The following is an 18216-nucleotide window of genomic DNA, read 5'->3' as shown; positions in this document are numbered from 1 at the left end:
ATGTGTGTGAGAGATCATGTGTTTTATCAGATGACTGGCACTCTCACTGTAATTACTTTTTGCAAATCATTTATCTATTTATTTGTGCAACTGTGTGTGTGTGTGTGTGTGTGCGCACGTGCATGCTTCTGTTTGTGATTTAATTATGCACACCAGTAATAAGTATGTATAAGCATACGAACATCTCAGATTATTTTTGCCCACACAACATCTCTGACCTGGAATTACTTCTCTTCATACATTTTTCATAGTTCAAAACCGGATAGATCTATGCTAAAACAATGCACAACAGCAAATGTGTTTTGGGTTGAAAAAGGCCTGAACTAATTTACTCTCCAAAAAACACTGGTTTCCAAAGTGTCAGATTGGGGTGACGATGCCAGTCATTCTCTGGATTCTGGTAAACAGTGATAAGGAAGTCAGTCAATAAGAAGAGTCTGGGGGTGGGAGATAAATTGAAAACTGGTCTTATAATCTTCTTAGCTGACTGTCTCCCGAAATAAAATACCCTTCCGGGGAAACCTAAAGGAACTCTCTGCACAGAAGTTAGCTCCTATACAATGATAATTTAGTAGTCTGTAATTAGATGTTAAAGCATTCACAGATCAAGAAGCCTTCAGATAAGATGATAACCATTGATTGAGGATGACAATGAAAATAGGCAGAAGTAGGTTCAACTGCAACAGGAGCGGTCATCTCCAGCACTGCTGATGTTTACGTCATCCATCTTTGATGCTTCATAGTGTATGAAATCAAATCAGAAGGGTGGTAGTAAGAAACATCTATCTAGAGCTTCTGACTTTATATTCTGCTTGAAAAAAGTACATTATCAAGGTACATTGTACTGACATTAGTCATTTTGTTCAGCGTTATTATATTTTTGATTCCGGCTATATATATTTCACCAACATGTTTGATCCTTGAAAACTATAAGATCTGAGACTATAAGACTACAGACTGATTCTGCAGAAAGGTCCAAAAGACCAAAGGATGATAACTGTAACAATAACTATAATTCTAGAGTTCTAATCATTACTTTTATTCTGTGAAATATAGGGAAGTCCACACTACAGCTATAACGATAATGACACAAAATAACAATGTCACTTTCAGAGTGATCTTGAATGATCAGAATAATTTACAAGAACCAAGGTCATGGGTTTGATTAGATTCAAGTCACTTTAGATGAAAACATCTGCCAAATAAGTAAAAAAAGAAAAAAAACAACTGACAACCAGTCTTCATGTTCAAGAAGCATGTTTGAAAACAATATATATATATTTTTTTTTTTTTCTGTTTGGTAATGCAACACAGAAATCAGATTGATGAATTAATAATTAGCCAAAACTGATTTTCATTCCATGTAACTTAATGCCATGTAGAGGCATTTATATCTCTGGGTTTGATCCCGGCCGTAAGCAAGAGAGTCACAGCAGCTTCATAGCTCAATGTGTCATGAATATGGTCTTTGAACTTCCGTTAACTCACCACCAGAGGTCTTTCTCTCACCACATGGACTCTTGCACCACACTAACTGTTGCACGCCACCTCAGACTACAATTCCCATCATCCATTGCACTGACGACACACAGCTGATTGCACTGATCACACACCCTACATGAACCATGGACTTCCTCTTCCTCTCTGCCAAGTATTGTATTGCGTTTATCACTCCCCTAGTGTTAGCTGCCTTACCGAACCATTCTTGTGTTTTTCTGTTTAGTTCCAGTATTGTTCTGCATTTATAACTCTCCTAGTTTTAGCTGAGATACGGAACCCACTTTGTTGTCATAGACTTGCCTTGTGTGTTTTTGTTAGTCTTGCCTTTAGTGTTTTGATTCTTGCCCACGTTTCCTGGATTTACCCCTTTGCCTTGCCGTTTGGACTCTGTTTGCACCTCTCTTGGACCACTGCTCGTATATCTGGATTATCTCTCTGCCTTGCCCTGTTGGATATTGTTCGCCGATCATCGACTCTCGCTAGCCCTAGGATTGCTCTGTGTCTTGCCCGTACCATACCTGTTTGCCGTTGTTTGACCCTGCCTGTTTATTGACTATGTTTATAAATAAAAGCTTGCACTTGGATCCGCACGTCTCACGTCTTGGTCGCCCCGTTACACAATGAGCCAAAGATTACAGTCAGATATGCCAATGAAGCTTGACACTGACCTAGGGTGCATTTCCCAAAAACATTGTACGCCTACGAAGGTGGTTGAGATCATTTGTGCCATTTGTTAATGGTTACAATGCTTTTAGGAAACACAGCCCTGGACAAGAATGAGATAAAATAGACATACACATTGTTTTATGCACCTGGTGTTTGTCAAATACATTTTAACATTGGTACTTAATAAATGATCAGAATTGTGCAAATTCATGAATTCAGTTTCCTACATACCATAGGGGCCAATCCAAATAAGATGATTTTTTTTTTAATTCATGAATAACATTATACATGTAAACTGTTCACCAGTTATTTCTAGTAGAATGCCATAACAATGCAATAAGCATGCAGCAGTGCTGTTGCAGAAAACCAGTGGTGTCTTTGAGAGGCATCAAAGATCAAACTTCTGCGTTTCATACTCAACTGCAGCGTTGTGGAGGGTTGAAAAGCCTGAGTTGATGGCAGATGGTGAGCCAATGAGGGGTGAACTAACCTACTAATGATACAAAATGAAATTTTGCATTTAGAACCCATCTGCTTTATTCACCCTCTGGGGATGGAGAGCTCAGACATAGCCACACATTTGTAGTGAGAATCAGAGAGTCTGGCAATTGTTGGTGGCACACATGGTTACTCAACTGTGCAATGAATCACATAACAGCAAAGGGTGGCAGTAATTTCCACCTTCTGGACCAGGATATCTATCCCTCTGCATTGTGGACCATGCAGAGGGATGCTTTCTACTGTATACAGTTAGGTTCATAAATTAGCCCCCTGTAATTACGTTATCTGTTATCTAACACTTGATCTGTTTATGGGTTTAGTGGTTCAGTAACCCAATTGTTGAAGTGTTAGACATGAAGACATTAGAAAGAAGATCTGATGAGACATGAGGGTCCTAAAAACTCCAAAACTCTAAACATAGTGACTGGGAAATTATTTAAAAATATAGTCAAGCAGAATGTTTATTGTGCTACAAGCTATGTTTATATTCTTTATTGTTTTGATTATAATAATAAAAAAATAAAAAAACATTTCTGTGTGCTGTGCATGATCTGAGATTCTCAGTAAGAAAGGACAGATTCATTCAGAGTGTTCTCATGTTCTTATAAAACATAGATACAAGATGTACCACATCACAATAATGGAAGTGTTTCTACAAACTGATGTTATTAATTTGCCAGCAAGACAAGTCTGTAATCCACAGAAAGAAGTCTGGCAAACTGGTTTAGGAATCAATTGATAAAATGAATCAGACAATGAACCATTGAGGAAACAATTATAAATTAAATTTGCCCTTTTTTCCCTGTTTTCCTCTGGTCATACACAATATATGTTTGGGGAGTTTGCAAGTGGACTAGATCCAGACAACATTACTTCTTTCACCCATTCAGGCAGAGAAAACAAGGCTTGAGATGTCAGATCTCTTTATGCGTGACACCCCAGGCCCCAGAATACGAGCTCTCTTCATTGGTAGGGCAGTCAGGTAGGCTGCATGGAGTCCTGCAGCAGAGGCTCGGTGCTGGGTTTCCGCTCTGGCTGAAAGACTAGGGACAGACTGGCGTGTCTGTTGCTGGGTGATCAACAAGGTGGTCAGGGGCCTGTTCAATAGAGAGAGAAAAAAAAACTGGGAATGGGCACAAAACAAATAGATACCTCTTCCCACAATGCAGTAATGGGAATATGAGAACGATGGTAAACTTGTTTCAAAGAGGTGTTTCTTTTGACTTTGGGACATTAGCACCACTGCAAAAGTGACACGCAGGCTGTTTTCTTCATTTGCAATGTGTGACCTCAAGGTTAATTTACTTTACTTTACTTTTAGTCATTTAGCAGACACTTTTATCCAAAGCGACTTTCAAATAAGAAAAAGTAACTAAAACTAAAAGTTAACACTCTGTAAATACTCTATACACACCCATTTAAGAAAAATACAGAAATTAAATAAAATTGACAAATGCATACAACAACATTTCAATAGTAAACATAAAAAGGGAAAAAAAATAAATAAAATAAAAATAAAAAGCGATACTTATATCCTTTGCCAGTGTCCTAGCCCGGTGGAGTCGCACGGTAGAGTTGATGGTCTTTACACTCTTTACTTTTTACTTTTAGTCATTTAGCAGACGCTTTTATCCAAAGCGACTTACAAATAAGAAAAAGTAACTAAAACTAAAAGTTAACACTCTGTATTTTAATTTATTGGGAATTTATTGCAAAGATTTATTGGGAAAATAGTTAACCTATAAACAATAAAATCTGTAATTCAGCCATTGTATGATCTGTAATCTGCTAAACAGAATGTGCTGTTTGTTCCAGATTCCTGAAAAAGGGTTGATTAGATCTGGCCTTCGTACAGGCCAAATTAATGCAAACAGACTTTTCAAACACTGCTACACCGATGATGTCTTCCCAGAGTAGCTACACAGATCTGGATGAAAGAACACCATCTTCAACTCAGTCTACCAAAGATTGCTTCTCTTCTTCTCAGCCATTCCACCAATGCAATACAACCTATCTGTTTAGCCAGGAACAAGTGCCTGCTGGTACAATCATACGGAGCCCCTTAAGGGACATGGTGGTGGAAAAAATACTTTTCAAATTTTTTGAGCTCTCTTGCAAAACTTTTGCGTTTCCTCGAGAAACTTTGCATTCTCTCACAAAACCAGTCGAGTTTAGACAAATATTTCCTGTTTACTTTACAGCTTGTAGTTGTCAGAACCCTCTCAGGAAACATGGGACGAGGAGAACAGGAGATTCCAAATCAGGGTGCTCTGGAGGCCTCCAGGGATCAGGGGGCAGGGCTACCGGCCTCCAGAGCGGGGGCCCGTTCCCGGAGCCATGGCGGGACGGGAGACACAGGAGGCCATGGCGGGTCAGGGGGCTCGGGAGGCCATGGCCCTATTTTTTCGGACCGCCCGAGGGGTTCTGTGGCCTTGGCCCAGCCATACAGGCTGTGACCCTCTTACCCCCCGAAAAAAGTTTCTTGGGGAAGCTCTGAGGAGGGAGATTCCAAATATTCCTTTATTTTGGAGCCAAGAGATAGACGAGGAGCTTGGGGAGAGACAAACATAAATGACGTTCAATACCGGACACAAGGGCAGGGAAACACAGGGCTTATAAACACTAGGAAATCAACAAGGAACAGGTGTGGACTAAACAAACGGGGCTCGGGACTAATTAAGTCAAGTCAAGTCAAGTCAAGTCTGCTTTATTGTCAATTCTTCCACATGTACAGCACATACATACAGAGAATTGAAATTGCGTTACCCTCAGACCCTTGGTGTAAACAGTTAACATTAAACACGTTCAAATACAGATAATACGGTTTAAACATATGTACATATAAACATATAATGACAGGAACAGGAATAACTAATAACAGGAATAACTAATAATGACAGGAACAGGAAGGCAAAATAGAGACACGGGAGGAGGGGGAAACAAGACACAGGACTGACAGTATTGGTTCATACAGCTCCATGCATTCACAATGTAGCGTTTCATAGAGTTTTATTTTGAACTTGGACTCAAGTATAAAGAAATACAGTCAGTGCTTTGTTCAAGGCATGGTTTCTAAAACGATGTGGCCTAATGTACTAAAACAGTGACATTGGAGGCCCAAATTCAGTATTAATAAATACTTTTAATACTAATAACAATTTTAATAACGAATATTAGTATCAATAAAGCAGAATAGCCATGAATGTAATGCAAAAGTGCAAGTTTCTCCCTCATAGCAAGCCATAATAGAAAACACTTAAGCTAGGCTTATAGACAAAGATGGTAATTTAAAAGACCAAATCTGGTACACAGTTTATTAACAAAATATAGTATGCACAGGAAAGCAGACAAGCCCAGAATATGAATCTTTCAACAAATGAACAAGTTTCACATGTTTTCTCCCCTGTAGAAAAACATTATAAACTCTTAACATGGCTTAATGGATTATCGCATTGCTTGCCTGTACATAGTATATATTTTTAATAAAATATAAAATTTGGGCTTTTTATATCTCTGGTTTCTTCTATTAAGCCACGCTTAGCACAGTTTTCTGGGGAAGAAAATTCTTGTCATGCAATTCAGCTCATATTCTGGGCTCAACTGCTTACATGTACACAGAATATATTTTCAATCATTTCTATAGCATATTTGGTATTTTTCTCACCATCTTCATTAAGCCACATTTTCTTTATTGGAAGAAAATACTTAATGTGTAATTTAAAGCTTTCAGTTCAAATTCTGGGCTTATCTGCTTTCCTATATATATAATTTATTATTAAACTGTACACCGAATTCAGCCTTTTTATACCACTTTCTTATTCCATTAATTAAGCATTTTCTTTCTATGTGGGATAGAACACTTAACATGTAATTTAGCGGGTTACATTCATATTCTAGGCTATTCTGCTTGTCTGTATGCTTTATTAATAATGTGTGTACTGAATTTGGTACTCTAGTGTTTTACATTAAGCGTTTTAGAATGTACCAAAACCGTGCCTTGAACTAAGCTCTGACTGTATTTCTTAATACTCTAACTAAAGTTCAAAATAAAACTATATGAAATGCTACATTGTGAATGCATGGAGCTGTATGAACCACTGCAAACTGTAAAGTAAACAGGAAGTGTTTCTCCGAACTCAACTGGTTTTCGAGAGAACACAAAAGGTTTGTGAGGGAATGCAAAAGTTTAGCAGGGCAACACAAAGTTTCTTGAGGGAACTTTCTTGTTAAAATATTTTTTCCTCCCACCACAACTTTTTTCCACCAACATGTCCCTCTATGGGCTCCATATAATCATAAAGAGCATTTTCCTTTACTTTCACTGTACTGTTTCTTCTTGACATCTGTAAATATACTGAATATTCTTTAATTATATTAATCTATTATTTATCTGTTGTCTAGCTATCTCTCCTCTTCATGCCTAACCTGTACTATTCTGAGCAATTTGAAAAGTGAGCATTTCTCATATTACTGCTACCTTCAGGAAGAAATCTTGATGTATTCTTCATTTATAAGGTGATTGTAGTACAAGTAGACTTTATTAGCCTACTGAACCCATACATCTCATTGCATCCAGCTGTATTTACTGTAAAATAAATACATTTAAATCTCTTGCCACTGATGTTTTGTAAAACATCAGTCTGTCATGCAGCAATAACAAGCTTTTTTTTTTTTTTTTTCAGAATGCATCTACACGTTTGATTGGTTGACACAGAGCTTCCCTTGGGTGAGTCTTGTCTGGTTGCTCTATTTGGGGTAATGGAGGTGGGCAGTTAATTCACCAGTCAAGGCGAATATCAGGAGTTAATGACTTTTCCAGATCCGCCCCACATCCACCTGCCCTCAGAGCTTGATGAACGGAAACAGGCACAGAAGGCAGGAAAAATGCTGCTCTTTCCTGGTAGTTTTTAAACAATTATTATATTATATTATATTATATTATATTATTATAAACAACAGATTAGTTTTTTTTTTTTTTTTAATCCAAAGCATTGTCTTATAATGATTAAACATTATGCGTTCTTATTTAATAATGAAAAAGAATAAACACTAGCTGACAAAACAGCCACAGAAAAGTAGATGCTACATTTGAAATATTTGTGGATGGGTTGCTAGGTAACAAACCACTCATCTTCAGAGTATGCAATATCCGTGGCCTCCTGTGGATGGCCTCCACTGCAGCTGCTCAAATAGGTTCATTAGGTTTTATAGAATCCCACTAAATGCCTAGATTAGAGCTCAGAGGTTAATACACATGCATATAAGCATTTGAAATACTCACTCTTTCTTCAATAGTGCACTGAGATTTTAGTTTTTTTTGTTTTTTTGTCTTTCTTCTATTTGCAATTAATTGTCATGAAGATTTGAATTCTTAATTTTTAAATTTAAATTTTTTTATGTAATACCCTAAATATTGACCATAAGAGATCTGTAGATGTTTAAATATCATTCCTTTTGCACCAACTTGAAAATGTTTCTGTGTAGCACTATTGTAATGTTATGTTATAGTTATGTATTTGTATTTGTATTGCTATGTTTATTATGTGGGCTTGACAAATCCAATACACTGACAGTGAATTTAAGAGCTTTAAATTCTCACTCCATTTTCTCCTTCAGCTTTCAAGCTACATCCATTAAATTCGGCACATGACTTCAGAACTTCTCAACATCTATTGAAACTGGTCACATTTCTATTCCCCATCTTTCTATTTTACCTAACCGTCGGATAACACTGTATTGATTTATAGGGATAATTCACCCAAAAATGAACATTCTCTAATGATGTACTCATCCTCACTTCAAACCTGTAAGACTGTCTTTATTCTACAGAACACAACAGAATATATTTTGAAGAATGTTGGGGATCAAACAAAATGTTTTTTTTTTCTTGATAGACTTTGCTTTTATAATGTATACATATAATACATATACAATGACAAATTCTAATACATATACAATGACAAATCAACATTACCTGGTTTTATTCAAGTCAAAAATATTATTAATTATGATCGAATAAACAAAAGGCGGGGTCATCAAAGTGCTGAATAATCTTTAAATGTCAGGTCAGGTAGAAATAGCTAACTTCACATTTTTATATTTTACAGTATACTGCAAAAGTAGGTCATTTAGCTGGTTCAGCACTGAGAGCTCTGCTCCCTCGGCTAGAGGTGTCCACATAATCCTTGTGCAATCATTTTAGGTCACTACCTCTGTGAGGAAGCTTCTTTTTTTGCAGTTACACCACCCATTGACCATCAACATTATCATCAGCTCCGGCAACTGACTAGCAGCCAGAGGCATCTCTCTGGCAGAACTCCAGAGAACAGCACAGTCTTTAGGCACTCTTTAACCTATACAGAACCTGTGAGGTCTACTTGGTACTTGGTTCCCTTGAATAACTGAATAAAAGAAGACTGTCAGTGACATATTAGGACTAAATAAGAACGAAATTGTAGTCATTGGAGATCTAAATTGGAACTGGTTACATCCAGTATCTGATGAATTTAAAGCTTACTGTGACTCGCTAAATCTCTTTCAGCTCGTTGATAGTCCTACTAGACCTAACCTGAAATGTCCAGATAAATCTTCTTTAATTGATCTTATCCTAACCAACGTTCCTTACAAATACTCAACAGCTTCTGTTTTTGCAAATGACATTAGTGATCACTGTGTTGTTGCCACGGTCAGAAACACAAAAATTCCTAAAACCAAGCCACGTATCATTATTAAGCGCGACACAAAAATTTTTTCGGTACAAGGGTTTTTATATGACCTGTTTTATTTTGATTGGGATAAAATGTATCTTATTGCAGATGTTGAAAATGCTTGGAAATTTTTTTATGATGGTTTTAAAGAAATTATTGACAAGCATGCTCCCCTCAGAAAATATAGAGTAAAAGGCCGAAACAATGCATGGTTTACTGTAGATTTAGCCAACTCTCTTCATGAGCGTGATAAGGCCTGGGCAAAAGCCAGGAAAACAAGCCTGGATTCTGATTGGCTGCTCTTCAGGAGACTGCGCAATTTGTGCACTGTGGCTATCAGAAAGGCTAAAGCTGATCACTTTCTTATAGAAACTTCAAATAATTTAAATAACCCCTTAAAATTCTGGAAGACGATTAAATCCTTGGCTGGAAACAAAACTGGCATTGAGCTGCCACCATGTATTCTTAAGGACTCACATAATTTATCCGATAAGGCTGAGATGCTTGACTGTTTTAATGAGCATTTTATTGCCTCTGGTTTATTATTTGATTCCCTCAACACTTCACATCAGAATCATCCTAAAGTTAATTCTCATGGTCAGTCTGGAGTCAGTAATTATTTTAGTTTTAAGCCATTTTCAGTTTCAGAAGTGCATAAAGCCCTCACACTTTTAGACATTAGAAAATCGGCTGGTCCTGATAATTTGGAGCCATACTTTCTACAGTTAGCATCCGATTTTATTGCACCGCCTTTGACTTATCTTTTTAATCTTTCTCTGGATACGAATGAAATTCCACTTATATGGAAATCCGCATTTGTTCTTCCTCTGTTAAAAGGAGGGGACCCAACTGATTTAAATAATTACAGACCCATCTCAAAACTGTCCGTCCTGGCCAAGGTTATGGAAACTCTGGTGAACGAACAATTGAAAGAGTTTCTAACTATTAATAATATTCTGTCTAATTTTCAATCAGGTTTTCGTAAAAAACACAGCACAATTACAGCAGCCCTCAAAGTAGTAAATGATTTTATTGACTCTTTAGACAAAAAACAACATTGCGCAGCTCTCTTCATGGACCTATCGAAGGCTTTTGATACTGTGGATCATGTAATATTAATACAAAGACTTCTTAGTGTCGGGTTGTCTAAACAAACAGTTTGCTGGTTTGAAAACTATCTATCAGGTAGATCCCAGTGTGTACAGGCAGATGGTCTCACCTCCAGCCCTCTTAGTATATCCAAGGGTGTGCCCCAGGGGTCAGTGCTGGGACCACTTTTATTTATTTTATATATTAACAATCTTGATCAAAATGTCTCCAACGCAAATTTTCATTTCTATGCCGATGATACTGTGATATACTGCTCTGCATCAACTCCAAACCAAGCTCTTTGTCAGCTTCAACTTGCTTTTGATGCTGTACAACGTACTTTGCTCGATTTAAAACTTGTTTTGAATGACGACAAAACAAAACTTATGTTGTTCTCAAATGCAAAATCAAAGTCACGGAACCTTATAACTATCACTACTTCTCAGGGCTCCGAGATTGAGTTTGTATCTCAATACAAGTATCTTGGTATCCTAATTGATGATTCACTCTCTTTTAAACCTCACATTCAACAGTTGGTAAAAAAACTAAAGCTGAAATTGGGTTTTTATTTTAGAAACAAGTCATGTTTTTCCTTTGAGGCCAAAAGGAGGCTTGTTGCTGCCACTTTCTTGTCAGCGCTGGACTATGGCGATGTTATATACATGAATGCTTCCATCACATGCTTGAAACTGTTAGATACTGTTTATCATGGAGCTCTTAGGTTTATCACAAACTTTAGAGCACTTACTCATCACTGTTCTTTGTATGATCGGGTTGGTTGGTCTGCATTGTCCACCCGCAGACTTATTCATTGGTATATTTTTATCTATAAGGCAATTCTTGGTCTGCTTCCCCCATATCTCCAATCTTACATCGAAAATAAATGTACAGGAAGATATTGTCTTCGTTCTGAGGACTTATTATTATTATCTGTCCCTCAAGTCCGGACTGAACTGGGAAAAGGGTCGTTTAAGTATGCGGCCCCCTGCACTTGGAATCAGCTGCAAAATGTCCTGATTCTTAAGGAGCCAGTTTCATTGGTTGATTTTAAAATACTTTTAAACAACATGGCAGCTACACAAACTGGCTGTAGATGTTATGACTGACTCAGTTATGACGGACGATCCTTGTTGTTGTTTATCGCTTGCGATAATATGTGAAATTCTGATTTCTTTTAACTTTATAATTATTTATTACTTGTATAAATTGTTGTATGTTGATGTTATATGTTACATGTTTTTATGTCTGCAACCTTGTTAATTGTGCTGCTGCCTGTCTTGGCCAGGACGCTCTTGGAAAAGAGATTTTTAATCTCAATGAGTTTTATTCTGGTTAAATAAAGGTAATAATAATATTATCAAATGAACATGTTCTGTATTAAACATGTCTGAGTGCCACAAGAAGAGGTTATATTTTATTACATTTGTAATAACTTGCTCAATGTAGTCTGACTGATGTTGGTAATTCCACTTTTGATTAGTTTAATTAGGGTTTATTGCAAATTAATCAAGATTTGCATTCCCCAAGGTTCAGTGCTGTGACCCCTTTTATTCACAATCTGTAGCTAATAATAATTTGGTATAAAATGTTTCTAAATGTACTCTACATGTTCAATGCAAGTTTATTTAAGTTCAGCTTGTTATGATAGCAGGAATGTCCCATTATTATTTTTTTACTCTATGATACCAGAGATTAATTAGAGGATTTGGTCCCAGTTTATATTAGGAGGCCTTAGCTACAATGTATTTACAGTGCAATTATTGTGTACATACATGTTTTTATGCTGTACTTATATTTTTAAAAAGACCTGCATGTAATTACATCTGTAATTCATTTCTGTAAATACACACACAATTACACCCTTATCCCACCTCAATAGCAGCAAAAGTGTTTTGCAATACAATATGAACACAATAAGTACATTATACTTATTTTTTATGTAAGTACATAGTAGTTAAAGCCACCCAATATAAAGTAGGACCGAGGATTGCAGCTCAAATCTACAGTTACTCAATTACAATTGCTCAAATTCTACAGGTGGCAAATCTCACTTGTATATAACTGTGATATTTAACTGATGACATCCTTTAAGGCCAATGCTTGACGTTAGTCTAAGGCTTTTTATTCTGTGTATACTCCTTACATAGGCCTTGAGTAATAGCTTATAGGACATGCATTTAGGGTGAAATAAATATCACAGGTTCGTACCGTCATAAATTCTCACACAAAAGAGTGTCCTCTGCTTTGTATGCCCCCTGTGTCCTCTTGTTGAAGTGTCTGTCCTCATCTGACCCTTTACACTATTTAATTGCTCTTTTAGAGTCCATTTGAAAGGACAATGTGTTGGATGAACAATGCCATTATAGCCATTTGAAAGTTGTACATACAAATAATGAGGAACACACCACAAGTTATTTCATTTTGTATGTACTCAACACTTGTCTGCCCTTTGTCAAATTATCATTGCTGCTGTTGTATCACCTATCTCTATTATTATGTTATTATGTTTATTTCCACGTCATTCTGTTATGTGTAGCGTCATGGGCAGGTGTTGGATATATTCAGTTATATCCATTTCTGGTCTGATTAATTGGCCATGTAATGATTCAGTCTAACCCTGCTTCCACAGAGAGTGATCCTAATGAACCAAAGACATGCATGAGGAGAGTGCAGTGGCTGAAGTCAGGCCAACCACCAGAGTTCAGTGCATATGTAACGGCATGCACTAGAGTGTTGACATACTGTATGCATGATGCATGTATCAATACTTATACTTAAATATGCCGTATTTGAAATGGCATTGTCGTGGGAATACTTTGGGCACCAGAGGTGTGAGACCACATTAAAAACCATATCTAAACCTAGAAATCACATATCATAAGAAATGTTGATATGCTTATGCATTTATATATAATTCATAGTAAATGTGTTATATTAGAAAAATAATCAAATGTAAATACTTATAAACTGGAAAAAAATGCTACAATTGCTTAAAAATGTGTACAGTTGTACAGTTGCTAAAAATGCTTAAATGGAATCCAAAGACTTTTGGAACCAATTGCATTTTATTTTATTTTTTCAAGATTTTAAGATTAATATGGATTAGCCTCATGCCACAATGACATATGCTGTACTGCAATTAAGTCTCTTTTTCAAGCACAGGTGTTGGCAATCTGCTCTTCACTCTCTTCCACTCATCCTGCTTCCAGCCTATTCATCACTATGGAAACGGACTAGATGGATTGCTCAGTGATTGGTATGACGCCACAAATGACAGTGCAAGAATCATGACTTGGTACATTCAGCTTTTATGCAACTAACAAGTTAACCGGGGAAAAACACACATTTACAGATTGTGTGTTTTATAGTCCTAAGCAGAAAATGCTCTAATGCAAAATTCTGGCATTAAATATTGTCCAAATTTAAAGATGCAAGAAAGTTTTACTTTAAAACGCAACGCTTCAAAATTACAGAACACTTAAAATTATAACAATTGACTGCTGCGATTTCTGCCAGGTCAATTACAGGTCTTTGTCGTTGATTGATAAGCTGTGGCAGAGGCAATTGAAGATCCCAGTGTAACAATCTAGCCTTGCAGGAACTAGCGAGAGCAGCTGCAGTAATTAGCATGGTTGTAGAACACAGAAAAACGCTATCATCACCATCCTTCAGCCGTCACAATGCACAGTATAGCAAAGTGCATTTTGTGGTTGCTGCCACCGGTGACACTAACTCAAGATCGATAGAGTTTACTTGATTTATACCACTTTTTCTAGTAGCCATGGGAAAGAAACTCTCTGAGGAGTGATATCTAATGCATTTGAAATGCATTTACACTTAGCCCAGAGGAAGCAGAAAAGGTCATTCTGGGTGTAAAGGATTAAAGAAGGTACACTGATACAGAATGTCTCGCCTTTCCATTCATGCATTTATGTATGAAGACGTTCAAAAGGTACCAAAAGGTATCAGGAATGTCGGAGTCAAGTAAAATAAAGGGAACATTAAGATGCTAAACAGTGAGGAATGAGGAATTATTTTTTTTTGCTGCTGTCTTATTGTTCTCAAACAGTTAACAAGTACTAAGAACATGACAGTTTTCCCAAGCTGTGGGTAGTCTTGTACGGTCAGCAAAAACAATTTGAAAAAAGCCTCAGAGCAACAACAAAAGGACATTTTATATTAGGTGGCCTTACCTACTATGTACTTACATTAAAAAAAAAACAAGTGCAATGTACTTATTGTGGTAATACTGTATTTCTAAACACTTTTGCTGCTATTGAGGTGGGATATGGTTAAGATTAGTGACATGGGTATGGGTAGGTTTAAGGGTGGGTTAAGGTGTAAGGGATGGGTCAACAGTGTAATTATAATTGTAATTACAGAAATTAATTATAGATGTAATTGCATATAGATATTTTTAAATATAAAAGTACAATGTAAAAACATGTATGTACACAATAAGTGCATTGTATCAAATTATTGTACATAGTAGTTAAGGCCACCTAATATAAAGTGGGACCAAGGACTTGTTTTCTCAAACAAGGTGATGCCAGAAATCTGCAAATTACACATATATGTAACATCACCATAAATATAACATGCTGTATTATAGCAAACATAATAATATGGCCCCAGTGTTTTGCTGTACATACCTACATCTTAAAAAATGAACATGCTTGTAGTGTGATTTCAGTATATACTGTATGTATGCAAAAGCATATAACTTTCAGATTTTTTTTTTTTTTTGTATTTCTGTAATTCTAACAAACATGATGGAATTCTGTTGAAGGGTAAAACAACTAATAACATAAAACATGAGAGAATTCATCACATTCATTGCTAATACATAGGTGTCAGGGAGTCTCTGTCACCAGTCACCAGCTCTGGACTCCATGTCCCAGAATCCTCCCCGGCTCACACCTGTTCTCAGTCACGATCACCATCACTTCTGTTCTGATTCCCTGCACCTGTCATCAGTAATCAAGTCACCAGTCATAAGCACGCTCCTTCCAGTCACTCACCGTCTAGTCTACCGTTCACGACCCAGATCTTTGAGGTTCTCTGTATGCTACTTACCTTCTTTACGTATCTCCTGATTCGAGGTTGTTCTCCTCCGCACCTTGATCACGAACTCCCCATGAACCTGCACAGAAACCAAACATCAGTAGTCAACTTTCTGTTGGATTCTCACCTTCCTTGCTCCAAACGATCACCCCTTGCTCCTCATGTAAATAAACTTGTTTGTCTTTCACTTACCTGTTGTCTCCAGCTTGATTTGTGACAATAGGAATATTATTAGGTGTCCATGCACCACTTTTTTTCCAAGTACTTTTTTTCCACCAGTTTGATTTTTCTGAAAAACTGAAAGACCATTGGTTCACACTAAATTTGTCATGCACTACCCTAAGACCCACATGGCAAAACTTTTTTTATTTTATTTTTTTTATTTGATTTCTAATATATGAGCCGTTTTCAAGCCAATTAAATGGTCTTGTGGTACCCATTTCGACTATTTGACCTACAGTATATTTGCTCAGTTCAATGTCAAACTTAACTTGATACTTAACTTGATACTAGAGGACATTCTGCAGATGCAGAATTGATAAAGACGCAAGTGCTAAACTGCTAATGACTTGTATACTGCATGAGTGATTGTTACGAAATGTATAAAATGTATACATGCAAGGTAACTGAGGTTGAGTACTGTATTTGTTGAGAATCAGCCACAAGCTGGTGCTGTAATAAGCTAATTTATTACTAATTGGATAATAACTTGGATTGTAATGGCTAGAGAAAAAAAAAAGATTTTCTTTTTTTTTTTTGGATTTTGGATTTGTTCTGTGCTCCCAAATCACAGTTTTAAATGGATAATCCTTTCTGCACACACAAAAATTTGATTGCACTTAATTTTTTTTTGTGGAAAAACCTAGTTCTTAAAACTTTTCCTTTGCCTTTTGTCAAATTCATACAAAATTTGGTAGCTCGAGACACTCCTGACAAAAAGTTATCAAAGTGATTTTGTAATTTCGTGATTCATTTACTGTAAATGTTTAACAGATATGGACCAATATATTTTGGGGTGTGGCCTATAATGATTAATAGGCATATTTCTTGTAAACACAATGTTCAGACTTCACAAAACTTGTTACACATGAAAAATTAGGACATTATGAGAAAACATGATGTTGTTATTTAGTGATAAGAAATCATTTTCTTGCAGGTCTCATGGATTCTCTATAGGTCTCATAGTTTGGCATCGCGCACAATAGAAATAATGCAAAGAAAGTCATTTCTACACCCACAGTATTTAGTTTAATATGGCATTATATCGCATTGGCAAAGAAATCTGTGATCTCCAACATGATTATACAGGTACATCTCAAAAATTAGATTTTTTTTTGTTTGTTTTTTTTGTAACATTTCAAAAGTGAAACTTCAAATCAAATCAAATCAAATCAAATCACTTTTATTGTCACATCACCACAGCACGTGTGCCTTCGTGAGTGAAATTCTTGAGAGCGTGCTCCAGACACTGCAAAAACAATTTACATATAGACATTACCATACATACGTACAGACTTATACAGATGACAATGTGTAATATACACATACATATACTCAGTACACACAGTGTACTATTAGACAGACATACAGTTACCGATACACATTATACACAGTATGTAGTACACATTCTACGTTATATACACACAGTAATATGCGAAGATGCAGCAGATTATATATAAACCGGATGTGAAAATGTCATGGATGTGCATTGGATGGTATCCGGTGCTGGCAAAAAGATTGTTGTATTTGTGCAGTAGTGTACTGGTAGTCCAGTTTGAACTGTATGGAATTAAAGTGCAGTGCGTGGTATATTGTAAAGTGGGAGTGTGCTGTAGGGTGTATTAGTTTTTACTGTTCATTAGCCTGATAGCCTGAGGAAAAAAGCTATCCCTCAGTCGGCTAGTGCGGGATCGGATGCTGCGGAGACGTCTTCCTGAGGGCAGCAGAGAGAGCAGTCTGTGGGACGGGTGGCTGGAGTCACTGATGATCCTCCGGGCTTTCTTTATACACCGCCTGGTGTAGATGTCCTGGAGGGAGGGAAGCTCACCTCCAACAATGTGACGGGCAGTTCGCACGACCCTTTGCAGAGCTTTGCGGTTGCCAGCAGTGCTGTTTCCAAACCAGGCGGTGATGCAGCCTGTCAGGATGCTCTCCACAGTGCAGGTGTAGAATGATCTGAGGATGCTGGGGTTCATTCCAAACTTCCTCAGCCGTCTCAGGAAGAAGAGGCGTTGGTGTGTCTTCTTCAGCACTGCATCTGTGTGAGCGGACCATGTGAGATCCTCAGTGATGTGAACACCGAGGAATTTGAAGCTGTTTACTCGCTCCACAGGTGTCATGTCGATGGTGATGGGTGTGTGTTCTCTGCTCTGTCTCCTGAAATCCACCACCAGCTCCTTGGTCTTGTCGATGTTGAGTGAGAGGTGGTTCTCTTGACACCATTTAGTCAGGGTTCTCACCTCCTCTCTGTAGGCCGTCTCATCGTTGTCAGTGATCAGGCCTATCACCGTTGTGTCGTCAGCAAATTTGACGATGACGTTGGAGCTGTGTGTTGCTGTACAGTCGTGTGTGTACAGGGAGTACAGGAGTGGGCTGAGGACGCAGCCCTGAGGAGCACCAGTGTTGAGGGTCAGCGGGGATGAAGTGTTGTTGCCCATTCTGACCACCTGACATCTGCCTGTCAGGAAGT

The sequence above is a fragment of the Barbus barbus genome (genome assembly GCF_936440315.1).
Source record: "Barbus barbus genome assembly, chromosome: 35".
In the NCBI taxonomy this organism is placed as follows: domain Eukaryota; kingdom Metazoa; phylum Chordata; class Actinopteri; order Cypriniformes; family Cyprinidae; genus Barbus; species Barbus barbus.
The sequence above is the reverse complement of the archived record's forward strand: the minus strand, read 5'-3'. Positions refer to the sequence as shown.